The sequence below is a fragment of the Prionailurus viverrinus genome, chromosome C1 (assembly GCF_022837055.1).
Source record: "Prionailurus viverrinus isolate Anna chromosome C1, UM_Priviv_1.0, whole genome shotgun sequence".
Classification (NCBI taxonomy): domain Eukaryota; kingdom Metazoa; phylum Chordata; class Mammalia; order Carnivora; family Felidae; genus Prionailurus; species Prionailurus viverrinus.
In genome coordinates this window covers 67,972,777-67,991,220 of record NC_062568.1, presented here as the reverse complement: position 1 = coordinate 67,991,220, position 18,444 = coordinate 67,972,777, and the positions used below count along the sequence as shown (strand labels likewise).

The 18,444-nt window shown below is 36.1% G+C and overlaps 1 protein-coding gene across 1 annotated transcript in view; it reads right to left on the bottom strand.

Moving 5' to 3' along the window:
* Positions 1 to 18,444, bottom strand: part of BAZ2B (bromodomain adjacent to zinc finger domain 2B) — a 424,035-nt gene that overhangs the window by 218,502 nt on the left and 187,089 nt on the right. The window contains exon 4 of the mRNA XM_047870150.1: positions 17,623 to 17,665. The gene's annotated coding sequence lies outside the window, so the exon portion shown is untranslated. The remainder of the gene's footprint in view (positions 1 to 17,622; positions 17,666 to 18,444) is intronic.

The following is an 18,444-nucleotide window of genomic DNA, read 5'->3' as shown; positions in this document are numbered from 1 at the left end:
GTACAGGAGATCTGAGGAATATAACTGGTTAAACGGACTTTGTTATGTCTAATGAATGTTTAATAAACATTTTGTATTTTCATACAATCTCTGTACTTAAAGATTCACTTGTATCTATAACTGTACCCCACCACTACTGCTGCCCCTTCCAGAGATTCCTAGAACTGACCATTTCTGAGTATTCAAGGTTTCCAAAAGTATAAACTGCACTTTTTCCAGCTCTCCTCATTGTTAGCTGATTATTCAGTTCTCACACTCTGCTAAATTGGTTACTACTCATCTGTCCACTTTCCAGATCCCAGAATTTTGTTGCTATTCATCCCTCTCCTATTTCTTTGCTTATGTTTTCTTAAAATGCATTTTTCTATCAAATTAGTGGGCCTTCAGCAATTAGCCCACCCATGCTCAGCAAGCTAAGTGTATTATATGTGTTCAAGCTACCTATTGTCGTCTTCCCTCAGTCTTATGAAGTTTTTTCTATGTTAAAAATCATCTTCTATAAGAAGATACTGGTTTCAGGGGGAATTAATTCTGTTGCAATTAATTTTAAAGGTCATTTTTTATTAGATAAAGGCTGGCTACCCTTTCTTGAAGTTCTGCTGTATTTTTCTTTTAACTTTTCTTTTTATATTCACTCTGTACAACACCGCACTGTCTGTTTTGATTGAACATTTAACTGCTAAGAAGGAAATAACACCGCCTCCTTCAGTTCCTTCAATTCTCTCAGTATACTTATGTTCTAAATCACACTGTGCTGGTTTCATTTCTCTTCATATCCTGGCATGCGGGTACTCTGCATTTGTTTTTAAGTTTGTACTTTCTCTTTAGGCATCTCCCTAGGTTTCATACAATTTAATTTTCTAAGAATCCTTCCTCTAATTCTTGACCAACAGACTTACAAAGCACATAGTTTTCGCTATAGACATGTTGCTCATTCCCATTGTACTGACATTCATCCCATGGCACTCTGGCCAGTTTATTTCTAAGAGGGCCTGCTTAATATTATGGTGGGAAACGTTATACATCTAGCTGGGATTTTGAGTGGGTGAAAGATCTAAGCTCCCAGTACAGGGCCATCAGCAAATGCTCAAAATCACCAGCTCAAAAAAAAGTAAGGTCCCTTTTAACAATCACACCTCCCCCCTCAAAAACAACTCCCAAAATTTGCTATGAATATGAAGCCTTCCTTCAAAACTTTTAACATTTCATCTTATTCCCACCTTAGGTACACTTACAAAACTGGAGGATAAAGGGTGAGAGAGAATAGAACAGGAAAAGGGCAGTAGTAACAAAGAACATCATAATGTTTTTACACGCTCTACTGTGAAAAGAAATTCAACTTTCTCATATATATGAAGTCAGGTACCACTTATTTATTTTGCTATATAGCTGGAAATCCTAAAGATTTTTTTGCAGCATATGCATCTGTTTTCAAATAGTAATACCTAGCCCCTATTATGCTTCAAAAGCAAGATGGGAAAACTTTGTAGAATGAAAAATTTTGATGAGGCCTTTCCCACCCCCAGGGATTACACCATCCTGTCTATATTCAAAAAACATGGTATATATACCTCTGTCATGGCATCTATCACACCCATAATGACTGCTTTGTGTGTCTGTTTCTTCACTATATCTTACACTCCTAAAGAAGGGAATACAATCAGTATATTTCCCATCTTTATAAATTTACTAAGTAATTCAAAAGACACAATGTAATGTTTATTGAGAGTGCATATCCATGAATTTCTTTTAAGATGATGGAAACTTCTTAACTATGATAGCAATAGTATATAATTTAAGAATAAGAAAACAGAATACCTCCAAAAATATAAATTCATAAAAATCACAAAGAATTTATACTATTACTTTAATGCCACCAATGTACTATATATACATGACTTCCTCTTTAAAAGCCTCTAATAGGAGAAAAGTTGAGTTTGGAACATTTTCAAATTAAACATGAGATGAAGGAAAATAAAATCCACTGCCAACCAAAAAAACTTCCAGTGGCTTCTCTTCACATTGGAAAGAAGTCCTAACTAGTTTTGATGACATATGCCTTCCCCTTCTCCACAGTTTGCAATGGTCTAGTCTCATCAGCACTGTGATTCCTATTTCCTCAGAACAGCTGGTTCCCTCTGGTGATGCATTTCTCGATACAAGTGTTGCCTCCTCACAGAGGTCTTCTCCAACTTTTATATGTATACTGCCCTCAATTCCACCCTGCCCCCATATATGCTATCATATTTTTCTTACCTTTCACTCTCCTTAGGAGATCTTATCAATTATTAAAAATATTTTTTAATGTTTATTCATTTTTGAGAGAGAAAGAGAGAGAGAGCATGTGTGTGAGTAAGCACAAGTGGGCGAGGGGCCCAGAGGGGGCGGTGGGACAAAGGATCCAGAGTGGGCTCTGGGCTGACAGCAGAGAGCCCGATGAGAGTCTCAGACTCCCAAACTGCAAGATCATGTCCTGAGCCAAAGTCCAATGCTTAACCCACTGATCCACCCAGGCGCCCCCAAAATATTTTATGTATTAATTTACTTCTGCTCTCTTACCGAAAAGTAAACTTAATAAAAGTAAACAGTAGGAAATTTGTCTGACATAGTATCTACATAGTATCTACAATAGCTAGATGGGGGAAGCATGTAAGTCAATATTCCATAAATGTTTGTTAAATAAATGAATAAATGAGTGACTGAATGTGAAGCACATAATACATTGATTGACTGAATAAATGGCTCACAATTCTTTCATAGGGAATATTTTCTGAAGCAATACATTATAGTAGAAACATCATTGTCTTTAGAGAAGTATGAATTTGAATCCCAGTTACACCAATTACTAATTATGTCAACTTGGAACAGTTACTTATTATCAGTAAGACTAAGATAAAATGAAACTTGGAATCTGTCTGGCACACAATCAGCCTTTGTTAACTCTCTGTTAGTGGGCTGGAGATGAAAATAGAAGAAATCATAGCAACAGATCAAATATATGTTTGTTCTAATGGTCACTGTTGAGCATCATGGGTTCACCTATTTACTGAAAAGCAACAGGTCACAAGCAGAGCTAAAAAAAATAATATAACCATGACTGCATTTGAAACAAGTAAAATCATATCCCCCAAACATAGTCAGCATTTTGTTATCATCTATTGAAATAACAAGGAACAATTTCAGGTCACAGAAATCTCAAGCTTATACATTTCTTTAAAAAAATTTTTTTTAACATTTATTTATTTTTGAGACAGAGAGAGAGAGAGCATGAACAGGGGAGGGTCAGAGAAAGAGGGAGACACAGAATCTGAAACAGGCTCCAGGCTCTGAGCTGTCAGCAGAGAGCCCGACGCGGGGCTCGAACTCATGGACCGCGAGATCGTGACCTGGCTGAAGTCGGACGCTTAACCGACTGCGCCACCCAGGCGCCCCAACATTTATTTATTTTTGAGACAGAGAGAGACAGAGCATGAACAGGGGAGGGGCAGAGAGAGAGGGAGACACAGAATCTGAAACAGGCTCCAGGCTCTGAGCTGTCAGCAGAGAGCCCGACGCGGGGCTCAAACCCACGGACCGTGAGATCATGACCTGGGCCAAAGTCGGACGCCCAACCGACTGAGCCACCCAGGCGCCCCACAAGCTTATAAATTTCTTAAATATTTCTTACATTTGTATTTATAAGAAATGCAGTAGTCAAAGTATTGGATCAAGGCAATCCTAGATTATGTTACTTGTTGTACCTCTTGATCACTGTACGATCTTAGGTGACTTGTTCAACCTCTGTAAGCCTCAATTAATATTGGGTTGTTGACAATTCAGCTTTAATTTACACTTCAAATATTTCTTTTTGCTCTTAAGGTAAAGGGGGAAAACACCTCATCTTATTCTACAATGCCCTTTATCTTCTGGTTGTTAGTCTCAAACCATAATCCTTGTTCTCTGTACTCTAGCTACACTGACCTTTTTTTTTTTTTTTCTTTAAAGCACTATGTTCCCTACCTATTTACCTATGTAGTTACCTTTTATTTATTTCTTTTAATTTTTTTTAACATTTATTTATTTTTGAGAGACACAGCACAAGTGGGGTAGGAGCAGATAGAGAGGGAGACACAGGATCTGAAGCAGACTCCAGGCTCTGAGCTATCAGCACAGAGCCCGACGCAGGGCTTGAACTCACAAACCACAAGATGATGACATGAGCTGAAGTTTGATGCTTAACCGACTGAGCCACCCAGGAACCCCAGTAGTTAACTTTACTGGAGTTTGATACTGCTTTGTATGGCTTTTAGTTACTGTCTATGTCTGTTCATTTCAGCCTGAAGAATTCCTTTTACCATTTCTTGCAGGGCAGGTCAACTAGCCCAACATACTCCTAAAAATGCTCAAAGAGCTAAAGAAAACCATGGACAAATAATAAGAAGAAACCAGGAAAATAATACATGAGCAAAATATCAATAAAGACATAGAAATTATAAAGAGGAAGTAGGGGAACCCAGGTGACTCAGTTGGTTAAGCACTGGACTCTTGATTTCGGCTCAAGTCATGAACTCACGGTTTGTGAGTTCAAGCCCCACTTGGGGCTCTGTGCTAACAGGGCCTGCTTGAGATTCTCCGTTTCCTTCTCTTTCTGCCTTCCCCCATTCACCCTCTCTCAAAAAAAAATAACATTTTTAAAATAAATAAATAAATAAATAAATAGGAACTAAATAAAAATGCTGGAGCTAAAAAGTACAAGAAGTGAAATTAAAGTCACTAGAGGGATTCAAAGCAAATCTGAGCAGACATGAGAAGGAACTAACAGACTTGAAGATAGGTCAATTTAGATTATCTAGTCTGGGGGCGCCTGGGTGGCGCAGTCGGTTAAGCGGCCGACTTCAGCCAGGTCACGATCTCGCGGTCCGTGAGTTCGAGCCCCGCATCGGGCTCTGGGCTGATGGCTCGGAGCCTGGAGCCTGTTTCTGATTCTGTGTCTCCCTCTCTCTCTGACCCTCGCCCGTTCATGCTCTGTCTCTCTCTGTCCCAAAAATAAAATAAACGTTGAAAAAAAAAAATTTAGATTATCTAGTCTGGAAAAAAAAAAAAAAAGATTATCTAGTCTGAGGAACAGAAAAAAAAAAGTATGGAGAAGTGAACAGATGTATTATGGATGTCTCAAAAGAAGAAGAGAAAAATGGGCAGAAAAAATATTTGAAGACATATGCTTGAAAACTTCCCAAATTTGGGGGGAAAAACATGAATCTACACATCTAACAAGCTCAGTGTACTCCAAATAGGATAAACACAAAGAGAATCACACTGAGACACACAGCCAAGCTGATGAAAGACAAAGACAAGATAGAATCTTGAAAGCAGCAAGACAGAAGCATCTCGTCATTTGTAAGGAGTCTTCAATAAAATTAACAGCCAATTTCTCATCAGAAAGTATAGAAGCCAGAAGCAGTAAGATGATATATGTGAAGTGGTAGAAAAACTAAAAATTAAAAAAAAAAATTGTCAACCAAGGATTCTATATCTAGCAAAACTACACTTTAAAAATGAAGGAGAAATTAAAACATTCCCAAATAAATGAAATAAAGGAGATAAATATTAAGAGCACCATGGCAAAAAGAGAAACAATGTAGCACAGTAAAGACACAGGCTCCATGTCAAACTGCCTTGGCTTTAACTCTGAACTTCACTGCCTAATAACAATGTAACTCTGGGCAAATTGTTTAACCTCTCTACAGCTCAGTTTCCCAACTATTAAATGAGGATAATAACAATACCTACCTCATGAAGTTAGGAGGATAAAAGAAGTTAAAACAGTAAACTCATAAAAGGGTACGTGGTACATAATTAAGCACTCAGATGTTGACTATCATCATCATCATCATCATTTTTATAGAAGTTCTAGAAATATTCATTTTTATTTTTTTCAACCACCTATATTTTTGTAAAACAAATACTGAATATTGAGAAAGCATGATAAAATAGTGAAATTTCTGTAGAACTGTGCATTAGTGAAATAACAAAATTATTGGGGCGCCTGGGTGACTCAGTTGGTTAAGTGTCTGACTCTTGATTTCAGCTCAGGTCATGATCTCACAGTCATGAGATGGAGCTCTGTGTCAGGTTCCGTGTTGAGTGTGGAACCTGCTTAAGATTTTCTTTCTCTCTCCCTCTGCCTCTCTCTACCACTTGCTCTGTCTCTCTCTCTAAAATAATTTTTTAATCACAAAATTATATTTTATTTCTAATAAATGGTATTGAACTAAATATTTTATTACCCCCTTTTTCAGAGGCCAAGTTAAAAAAAAGTGATTGGTTAAAGCACTTTTTTCAAGCCTCTGACAAAGATGCTTATGTCTTTAGGGATAGACTTATGCTTTTTGCTTAAAAAACAGCCCAACACTACTATCTAACAATAATTCCTTAATATTAAATATTGAATCAGTATACACATTTCTTTGTCTTGTAATATTTTTAAATTATTTGTTTGAATTTGGACTCAAATATAATCTATACATTAGAATTGGCTGATATGTCTTTCAAACTCTGTTAATCTGTAACTGCTCCCACCACATCCCCAAGCCATTAATATTTTAGTTGAAGAAAATAGGTATTTTGTCTTTTAGAGCTTGCCAGTGTGAACTTATTCTAATTTTATCTCCCTGATGTCACTTAATATGTCATGCGGCCCTTACTATTTCTTAATCATATTCAATGTTTTTTCCTATTGTTTTAAATTGGATGGACAGCTTCATGGTGGTGGTATGTACTATTGTTAGCTAATACATGTCTTTCTTACATAAAATAGGAATAATAAATAAAGTCGTTAGGAAGACTGAATGAGTTATTACATATCAAATTCTTAAATTAGTACCTGGAACACAGCAAACACTCCATAAACATTGGCTCTTATTATCATACTGCCTGTAGACAATCAATAGGATTTGATATTAAACAAGATAAGAATTTTTGAAGAAAGGGGTACCTGGGTGGCTCAGTTGTTTAAACGTTCAAGTTTGGCTCAGGTCATGATCCCATGTTTCATGAGTTCGAGCCCCATGTCGGGCTCTGTGCTGACAGCTCAGAACCTGGAACCTGCTTCACATTCTGTGTCTCCCTCTCTCTCTGCCCCCACCCCCCGCTCATGTTCTGTCTCTCAAAAATAAACAAAGATTAAAAAAATTTTTTTAAGAAGTAGTTAAGAATAACTAATATTTCTGGCTTGGGTGGCTGAGTGGATGTTGATGTCACTGACCAATACAGGGAGTATATAAAAAGGAAAAGGTTTTGGGGAAATTGGAAGAGAATGTGTTCAAGTTTAGAAATGTTAAATTTGGTGCCTGTGGGATAGCAAGGAACTGGAAACAGGGGTTCTAAAATTTAAAAGAGAAGTCTGTGGGCAGGAAATAAAGATAAAATGTTGAGAGGAAAGGGAGCTCAGTGAAGGTCAGAGTTGTCATAAAAGACTAGAAGACCACTCCTGGAATGAATTGGCATTGGATAAAGAGAGGTAACAACACTTCAAGCAAAGGAAATGATGTATGGAAAAAGGCACACAGAAAAAATCATCACTGTATGTTCTGGTCATAAGAATGTTCCGAATAGAAAACAATCTGTGTGTTGGAAAGTTCCATAGACAGAACAAAGCTAACTTTGAATGGCTCTAAAATTTAGGAATAGGTAATTCAATTTAAGTAGAAAATGGGAAGATGCTTAAGATGTTAGTAAGATGACTAAACTCTATGTTGTGGCAACATGATGCAAAAATCTACTATAAGAGAATTAGAAAGGTAGAAAATGTACTTACTATACTACCCTAGAGGATTTAAAATTTATGCCAGTTTTAATTCCACCTAAGCTAAAGAGAACACTGCCTAGGTACTGTGGCTTCAGAAAGTACCCCAAAAGTACAAGATGGCATCTTTGGTGCTTTCCCATATCCCTTTCCATTCCATTCTCCTGTGTCTCCTCTTCCTTGGGAAACCAATGTTCTCAAGCTGCCCTAACTACATAAAACTACATTTTTGCAATGATGCATCATCTTATTCCCTGAAGCATGCTGGTTACATCTTCACATCTAGTTCTAAGCTGCCATGTAATCTTTCATTCTCCCCCTACTACCCTAGAGATCCTTTGTCAAATCAAAGTAATTCATGCAACACGGTAAGCGATCAAAATCCTAGGGGATATTTAATTTAAAAAGAGGAATTTACTAACTTGTATGACTTTCAAATTGTCAAAGTGCATGGTCTCCATATGTTTTCTATATATTTATCCATTCCAGTTCAATCTGAAATGATCACACTAAGAGACACACTAGCATAGGACAGTTTACTGAATACATTTTTGCTGTGCCACTACTGGAAGCAAAGCATTCTAACAGACTCTAAGGGAACTGCAAGAATGAATAAAAATCGATGCCTTTACCAGATGGTAAGGACTTTACAGTCTAACAGGTGAAATAGCCAAACATACAACTCATAAGGCAGGTAAGAGCTTTATAAGAATGTTTCTGAAGCTTAAGTTATGTATAGACCCTTAAAAAGGGAGAAAAAATGCTTTCTGAACACACGGGTAGACTGAAATTAACTAAATCTTATATTACTGAAATACAGAGAAAACAAAAACTATGAATAAGCATAAACTCTTCTTGCTACTAGATCTAATTCAACATAGTACCAAAACAAATTTACAAAGTGTGCCCATAAGAACTATAAAACTAACTGTTATCATATGATGTCTTTTCTAAAATAAAATCATTGTACTCAACATGATGGAATATGGTACTGACTGCTGCTTCCCCATTATTTTCTAGTTACATTTGAGTTTGGCATGCCTATCTTATAATCTAGTGTTCCCTGAATGATTTAATATTCCCACCATTTCTTTCTACTCGAACTGCTACAAAGCTTTAATTTAGTTCCCTCCGATGTCATCTGGCCTTCACTTGATACAAACAAACCACTTGCACATGTCAAATATATTTTTGTTCTTTTCTCATTAGACTGACATAATAAAAGACAGTCCTAGTCCTGAAAGTACTGGTAGTAATTGGTTATAAGGTAAGCATCCCAGGTGATTAAAAAAAAATGCTTGTGTTAATTTCTTTTATATTAACTTTTGTAAATTATTGTAGCAAACTCTCTCTCTCTCCACAGAAAATATATCTACATACTCAGGTCCAAGGTAGTGCTGCAGAACAATGCTGTGACAGAAGTAACAAATACTAGAAAGGCAGAAACGATGGGGATATTAATTCCAACTGCAAATGGATCCAGAGGTTTTAAGGAGGAGGTAACATTTGAGGGGAACCGTGACATTTGATATCACTGCCAAACGTGTAAGTTTTCTCAAATGTCCTTTCTGTAGGTTTGACACTAAAACTATGAAACAACTAGAGTGAAGAATAAAAAAGACACCCAGAAATATTCAGTAATCAGGACAATAAAGAGACAAAAGCCATGAGTGGTATGAACAAAAGTTGAGTAGTTTTTCCTGAGAGGAAAGCAAATCAGAGAATAAAATTATAAATATTAGATGTGCTATTCACAAAATAGATGGCATACTTTGCACGCAGTACTACTTGTACTACTTTATGTTATGATGGATATACACCTATTGATGTATTTAAAATGCGTTTGAAAAATGCATTCATACAAGGACAGCATCAAGAATATTTGTATGAGTTAAACTGTTTTCTTAACATCCCTGACATGCTAACTAGGTGCCTTTTTGATGCTATATACAATAAGAATTTTCCATTTTTATCAAAATCTTTTCTACAGTTTTTTATTTGTATATGTATAGAAAAGTAATAAGAATCAAATTTGATAATTCCACAATCCAGTCCATGTCACTTCCATTCAGAAAACATTCACCTAGTCTAGGTTCTATACTCACTACTGATTATAGCAAAAAACCACCAAACCAAAGTAGAAAACTCTTTTATATTCTCTCATGCTTCCATGATTACTTCTAGACTATGTTAAGTTACTGCCTTTTTCTTTTTTTAGGCAAATTAAGCAGTAGCTCATTTAGAATTTTCAGGTGAGAACTGATCTTTAAACCAAGTGAGTAACATTGCACACTTCCTCTTGTTCAAAGAAGCTGAGTTGGGTCTCTGCAGCATGGTGTCATTTATACCTGCAGTCACTCACATGGGGAACATCATGCATGCTTTTAGCTCCATTAATGGTATAATGGTACAAGTTTGCAGGAGATGCATCTTGGGGGAGGAGTCTTTTATCCAAACATACATCTACTTTTGGTATTAAAAAAATAGAAAAATAAAAGTCACTTAATACATACCAGACTTGCTCTAGAAATGGTTGATTTCTGTACTTTGCAAACAATGACTTAACTAATAAATCACACTGGGAAAGACTCCTGCCCTTTCTGAGTCATAGTTTAGTTATCTGTAAAACGTAAAAACAGGTCTTCTAAAATTGTTAAAGGCTCAAATAGAAAGCACTTACCATCTTAAAAAGCAGTGAATAAAGAAATATTAGTTTTGGTCTTCCTTCTTCAACACTTACATAAAATATATTTATCTTTAAAATATTTAATGGAGGGGTACCTGGCTGACTCAGTCAGTAGAGCATAAAACTCTTGATCTTGGGGCCCCTGGGTGGCGCAGTCGGTTAAGCGTCCGACTTCAGCCAGGTCATGATCTCGCGGTCCGTGAGTTCGAGCTCCGCCTCAGGCTCTGGGCTGATGGCTCAGAGCCTGGAGCCTGTTTCCGATTCTGTGTCTCCCTCTCTCTCTGCCCTTCCCCTGTTCATGCTCTGTCTCTCTCTGTCCCAAAAATAAATAAACGTTGAAAAAAAAATTAAAAAAAAAAAACTCTTGATCTTGGGGTTGTGAGTTTGAGCCCCATGTTGGGTGTAGAGATTACTTAAAATATCTTAAAATATTTCCTGGAAAAACCATGTATAATATTAAAATGATTAACATTAAAAGAAATCTTTGTTAGATACCTAGCATTTACCAAACATCTTGGTAAGTAAATTCCTACAAGATCTAAACTTTAGGCTCATTTACTTCCTCAAATTTTACATTTCAACAGTATTGGACCCAAATATTTGCGTGTCCCTGAACATATGCCCTTTCCAAATATATATGCATATTTCCTCTTTCTGGATTCTCTTCCTTAAAAAGAACTTTTTTATTTTGAGTATAGTTGACACAAAATATTACATTAGTTTCAGGTGTACAACATAACGATTCAACAAGTGTATACATTATGCACCAAAGTGTAGCTACCACCTGTCACCATACGACACTATTATAACATCACTGGCTATACTCCTAAACTGTGCCTCTTATTCCTGTGATTTAGTCATTCCATGATTGAAAGCCTATGTCTCCCACTACGCTTCCCTCATTTGCTCATTCCCCCCCCCAACCCCCAACCTTCAACCACCAGTTTGTTCTCTGTATTTATAGGTCTGATCTACTTTTTTTTTTTTCATTTGTTTTGTTTTGTTTCGAGAGTATTTTCTACATATAAGTGCAATCATATGGTACTTGTCTTTCTCAGCCTTAGCATAATACCCTCTAGGTCTATCCATGTTGTCACAAATGGCACAATCTCATCCTTTTTATGGGTGCATAATAGCCCAGTGGAGTGTGGTGTGTGTGTGTGTGTGTGTGTGTGTGTGTGTGTGTGTACACATGCATGCACACACATATGCCACAATTTTCTCTACCGTTCATCTACTGATAGACACTTAGGTTGCTTCTGTATCTTGGCTATTGTAAATAATGCTCCATTAAACACAGGTGCATATATCTTTTGGAATTAGTGTTTTCTTCTAATTCATACTTCAAACATCTAGCCCTATGTCATCCTCTTCTCTGTAAAGGTTTCTTTAGTCTCCTAGACACAGTGAATAATTCTGTTTTCTATCAAGCTATCAAAAATGGGGTGCTTGGGTGGCTCAGTTGGTTAAACGTCTGACTTTGGCTCAGGTCACGATCACACGGTTCGTGGGTTCGAACCCCACGACCCACTCTGTGCTGACAGCTTGGAGCCTGGAGCATGCTTCAGATTCTGGGTCTCCCTCTCTCTGCTCCTCCCCCACTAACACTTTATGTTTCTCTATCTCTCTCTCTCAAAAATAAATAAACATTAAAAATTTTTTTAACAAGGCAGCAGAATTCAATAAAAATAAATAAAATATAAACAAATCAAAGACATTTAAAAACGGCATGAACTTTGTCAAATTATTTTGGTGTGTCAGGATTAGTTTTGGCCATGTCTGACAGAAAATCCAAAACCAGTGGCTTACAAAAAAAAGCATATCTCTGTCATGTCAAGGAAGCCCAGATGGAGACAGGCTAGTGTAGACACAATGACAACTGAACATATTAGAAACTTTCTATCTTATTGCTTTGCCCATTCTTTGTTTATTTGTTTCTTTTTTTGTTATTTATTTTGAGAGAGAGAGAGAGAGAGAGAGAGAGAGAGAGATTGGGGGAGGGGCAGGAAGAGGGAGAGAGAGAGCATCCCAAGCAGGTTCCACACTGTCAGTGCGGAGCCCGACGCAGGGCTCAATCCCACAAACTGTGAGATCATGACTCGAGCCAAAAGCAAGTGTAGGACGCTTAACCGACTGAGCCAACCAGGCGTCCTTGCTTTGCCTATTCTTAGTTTATAGTTTCCACTCACTTCCAATTATCATGTCCACATTTTAGCCAGCAAGGAGGACAGGGGGGAAAAAGAGGGAATGTACCTCTTCCTTTAAGACTATTTTTTGCAAGTTGCACACATTACTGCTGTTTACTTATCTCTAGCCAAGACTTAGTCACATGAGTAAGATGCAAGGGAAATTGGGAGATATTTTTATTCCAGGTATTGATATTCTGGGGAAAACATTAGTGCAAAGGGGGAGGGGAATCAACATTAGGGAACAACTAACAATCACTGCTGTATTTCATTTTATCTTATCTGTCATAGGTATCTGACATTTTAAATTTGCTATCTACCACCAATATTTCTAACAGTGTGTACACTAAAAATTATGTAATAATTCCTTCTTTTTTTTTTTAATTTTTTTTTAACGTTTTATTTATTTTTGAGACAGAGAGAGACAGAGCATGAACGGGGGAGGGGCAGAGAGAGAGGGAGACACAGAATCGGAAGCAGGCTCCAGGCTCTGAGCCATCAGCCCAGAGCCCGACGCGGGGCTCGAACTCACGGACCGCGAGATCGTGACCTGGCTGAAGTCGGACGCTTAACCGACTGCGCCACCCAGGCGCCCCTGTAATAATTCCTTCTAAATTTTAATTTTTAAATGAAACATTTCTATTAGTAGATATTTGTCTCTATAAAATTTAAGGAATATTTATAATAAAATTACCAAGGGAAAAACAGGAATATTAATAAAAAACAGAAAAGGCCATTTCAATTATTTTAAAAGTTGCTTTGTAACAGATTAAAATATGTAGTAAAACGTGAAGTGAAAAGCAAAATAAAGGCACTGTATTAGTGAAAGTACATATGAACAAAACTGCATGTAAGTGAAATTGCATAAATACTCCCAAAGAAGAGGGAGAATTTGGAAAGATACAAGAAGAAAAAAATATATGAGTTATTTTATCTTACTTCCTATAAATGCTGCTTACAGATATTTTTTAATCAAGTAATGGTGATCACAAAACAGAACACTAAAGAAGTATGGTGGAAGAAAGCAAAAGCAAGTTTAGGCCAAGATGTCACACTAGGTGACTCTGGTAAAGTAACTTCACAGGTGATGTCTATGATGAGGGGTCAAAAGAATCTAATACGTATCAGCCTCTGTGCTATGTTTCCTAAGCATTATGTCACTTAATATTCACAACAGTCCTAGAGATATAAATATTATCTCTGCTTTAGAGAGGAAAAAACTAGATCTTAAGAGTGTGTAATTGTCTCAAGATCACAACAGCTATATAAGTATCAGAGCGCAAACTTAAACAAAGGTTTTTCTGACCTCAGTTCATGTTCTTTACCATTTCGTATATTATCTCCCTTCAAATTCTGTGAACCTTGGTTTTCTCAACTGTGTATAAGGGGAATGTAGCACAATCTGAACCATTCTCAAAGCCATTCTGGCCTTTTAAGATGTTGGTATCCTGTAAGGTCTGACTCTCTTTCCCTGAATAAAACCACATCATAACAAAACATCTAATCAACCTCCTCCCAGGAATTTATACGTCAATTAAGTTATAAATATATATAACATAGAAAGTAGAAATTCATTTATTGAAATTTATAGACAAGGAGCTCCTGGGTGGCTCAGTTGGTTACACCTCGGGCTCTTGATTTCAGCTCAGGTCATTATCTCACGGTTCATGAGTTTGAGCCCTGCATCAGGCTCTGCCCTGACAGTGCACAGCCTGCTTGGGATTCTCTGCCTCCTTCTCTCTCTGCCCCTCCCCTGTGTGCGCTCTCTCTCTCTCTTAAAATAAATATTTAAAAAACTTTTTTTTACTTACAGATAAAAAGGACCACCATATTGGGGCACCTGGGTGGCTTAGTCAGTTGAGCATCTGACTCTTGGGTTTCGGCTCAGGTCACGATCTCATGGTTTCGTGGGTTCGAGCCCTGTATCGGGCTCTGCGATGGCAGTGCCAAGCCTGTTTGGGATTCTCTCTCTTTCCCTCTCTCTCTGCCCCTCCCCTGCTTGCACTCTCTCTGTCTCTCTCAAAATAAATGAATAAGCTTTAAAAAGTTTAAAAAAAAAAAAAAAAAGGACCACAATATGTAAGATAAATTCGGATGTTTGGGGTATATCCCTGATCTTTACAGCTGATTTTATGCACCTTTATCTAAATGTCAAGAAGACATATATAAAGTTAAGAGGGAGGAAAGTTAATGAACATTATATTTACATTTTGCATAGTAATCCTTTTAAATGTAACACATTTTAGAGGTGAAGACACTGAGGCACAAGGAGGCTGATTTGCTGAAGGTCACATACCTAGTATACAGTTGCATCAGTACTTGAACTCCTTCTAGTTCTAAAATCTACATTCTTTCCCATCCACCTTGCTTCCTGTGGTTCAATTTTGGATATCCATGCATTAATATACTTATTTCTATTTTAATATAGGAAAACTAAAGATACGATTTAACTTAGCTCTTTCTTAGGCATTTTTGATTACCGGCAAACATTTGCTGAATACTCATTTAGTGAGCACAGCTGGAATAAATGTATTAAAATATGTAAAATACAAGAGAATATATATCATCAGTAACATAGGAATAAAAAATTAAGCATTACCAAACTACTAAGGAGAGAGAATCACTTTCAATTAGGATGATTAGGGAAGGCCTCGAACACATGATTACATGTGGACAGGGCATTAGAAGAGAAGTTTGAAATCATCAGAAAAAATTAAAAGCCTGAAAGGAAAAGAATATTCTAGGGAGGGGCACCTGGCTGGCTCAGTTGGTAGAGCATGCAACTCCTGATCTCAGGGTTGTGAGTTTAAGCCTCATGTTGGGTGTAGCGATTACTTAAAAATAAAATAAAAAAAACAAAAGGAATATTCTGGGGAAAAGGAAGTATGGAACCAAAATGAATATTCAACATGGAGTAGAGTCCACACAGGGTAGAGTGTAGGATTCTTCTTCTTGAATAATAGGATATTTGGCTGGGAAATATGCTAGAGCCAAATTGAGGAGGGAGCTTAAATACCAAGTTAGAATATCTAGAGTTGATCTTGTAGGAAAAGGGAAGTCACTGAACATCTTCAAGCAGAGAAATGAAAGAGAGCAGTGTTTTAGTAAGATTAAACTGAGATGTATAGGCTTCAAGGGAATTGATGATGGCCAGGAAGATGGGAGATTAGATTTGGACATTTCTGTGAATTACAACATGGGAAAAACAGAAATTGGGAAAAACAGAAATTCTCTGGGGAAAAAAGTATAAAAGATGTATACTATACAATATATAAAAACTCATTACAGCTTCAACTCTGAAACAATCTCTAATATACCCCTCCCTAACCACAATATTCTATTCTTTTAGCTATTACTTTATCATCTGATTTCATCAGCTTATCTACTTCTGACTAGTCCCTTACCCTCTCCATTTTCTTTGAACATATCAGCCCTTCCCCGGCCTCACTTTATTTCTACCCCATGGTCAATACTTGAACTACTCTGTCCATAGTCCCCTAAGCCTGAATCAGTGTTGAAATCTACCCTCTTTTCTTGACTCAAGGGGCTGGAGAAGGCCTCAAAGTCCTGATATTATTACAAAGTAAGGGTTCCTCTTATTAGTCACTTATGAACATCTCAAATGAATACTTCTTAGTCTTTAACTTATTTAGTATTTGATAATATTGGATAGTACCTCTTTTCCTGAAATTCTTGAATTTAGAACAGCTGCAATTACATACTCTCTTAATATTACCCTAAAAATGTACAGTGAAAGTCAGCATTTTCAAATTGAAAACCTTTTTCATCTGATTCTAATGTTAATCTCCTTGATTGTAAAGTACTAGATATAAACAGAAGGTTACTACAGAAATATGTTAATATCTTGTTGTAAACTATTCAGTTAGGATAATAAAGTTCTGATTAAGAAAAAACAAACAAGGAAAGAGCTACAAATCAGAGATAGCTAACTTGATCCCCTAGGAAAATAAATGAACATTCCATAAACATCTGAACATCTGTATACTCGATGATGATAAAGTCTTTAAAAATACAATAAAATTCTCCCTGGCCTCTGAAAAATGTTAACCTTAAAAAATAAACCAGTTTTCAAAATAAGTGCTAAAACATAAACACAAAGATTACACATGAATTTACATTTCTGATAATTATTGCTTCTATAATTAGTGAACAATTAGAACAGGATTAAAGAAGCAGACTGTATAAATGATTTACTCTAAATTTATTTCTCTGTCATTTAAAAGAATTTTTCAAAAATACTATAAAATCTCATTACTGTAATTCAGATTTTACTATTTAGAATTTTACAATAATGTGGATCATGGCCTTGGATAAAGTTTTTTCATTAAGAAACATATTTCCTTATATATAGTAGAAATTAACAGTTTAAAATTAAAGAGGAAAAGTGTCAGTTACTTATGAGATCTGTTTTCAACAACTCTCCATATTTGGAAGACTCTCTATAAATCATTCAAATATCAATGAAAAATTTAAGCAAGCCTAAGAATCCTTTCAAGGCTGTTTTCACAGTCTTGTGATTACAGTCTCAAGTAACTTTATTTTTGTAATTTTTTTCCTAATGTGGAGTCACCTTAAATGTTCTGCTATTTTTTAGTAAAAAAAATGTTAAAAGATGATGTTCAGATTATGATTCACACTGAAATACATTAATATAATTAGGCACATAATTTCAGGTATAAATTAGTATATGTGCTGCCGAAGTGAGCACATTTCAGGTATAAATTAAAAGTAGTTTTCATTTTAAATGTTTTTAAATCATTTAAAGCAATATTTTAAAAGTATTTAAATAACTACAAGCATGAGATGTGGTTCATTGAAAATGTAAACATTCAATTGGCTGTTGAATGAAAGAATAATAATTTAAAATTATAAATAATTTCCAACTCAAGTGTTATTCTGGAGAAAACAAAACATCCTTAAAAGCTTAATTATTGTTTTAGTCTTACTGTGATCAATGTGGTCAATCTTGTGACATCACTGTTGAGAAATCTGCAATAGGAAAACAGAAATAGCATTCAGCTGAATCATATTTGAGTACGTAATTTCAGAAACTAAAATGTTAGTTTAGTATTTTTGTCTTCCTTGATGCCATAAGTCATATTTAAATTAATCTAAAGTTGTCAGGGAAAGTACAATTGGCATGGCACAAATAAAGCATGAAGCACTTGCGGTTTTTTTATAGGTCATTATTTATTATAGCATGGTAAATTATGTTCTGTTTATAATCAGCAACACCCCAGGGTTACCATAATGTAACGTATTAGTAATACCCTATAGGACATTTGGGTTAGTTTTATTTGTTTTCAAATATTTACTAAGAAGAGAATCACAGTGTGTTAAATATACTACAAGCAAAAGAGTGGTACTGTTTATAGATAACTTTTTCTCTATGATCAGATTAGCAGTTCATTTTATGGCTAGAATGTGATCAGTTTATTATCAATTAATAGGAGAAAGAGCTTTATGCTCATCCTTATGAAGAGTGACAAAACTAGTAAAGACTGAAAATATCATTGGGAAAGAACTATACACTATAAATCCCAAGGAAGTTACAAGTGAAACTATTTCCTGAACTGTAGATAGCTTAGAGTTCTTATCTCTGTAAAATCAAAGCTTTTAGAAATTTCTCAGTTAGTAAGGCATGGTTTCAGGTAAGCTTTTAGTTTTTTTTAATGTTTATTTATTTTTGAGAGAGACAGAGAGAGAGAAAGAGCAGGGGAGGGGCAGAGAGAGAAGGAGACACAGCATCCAAACCAGGCTCCAGGCTC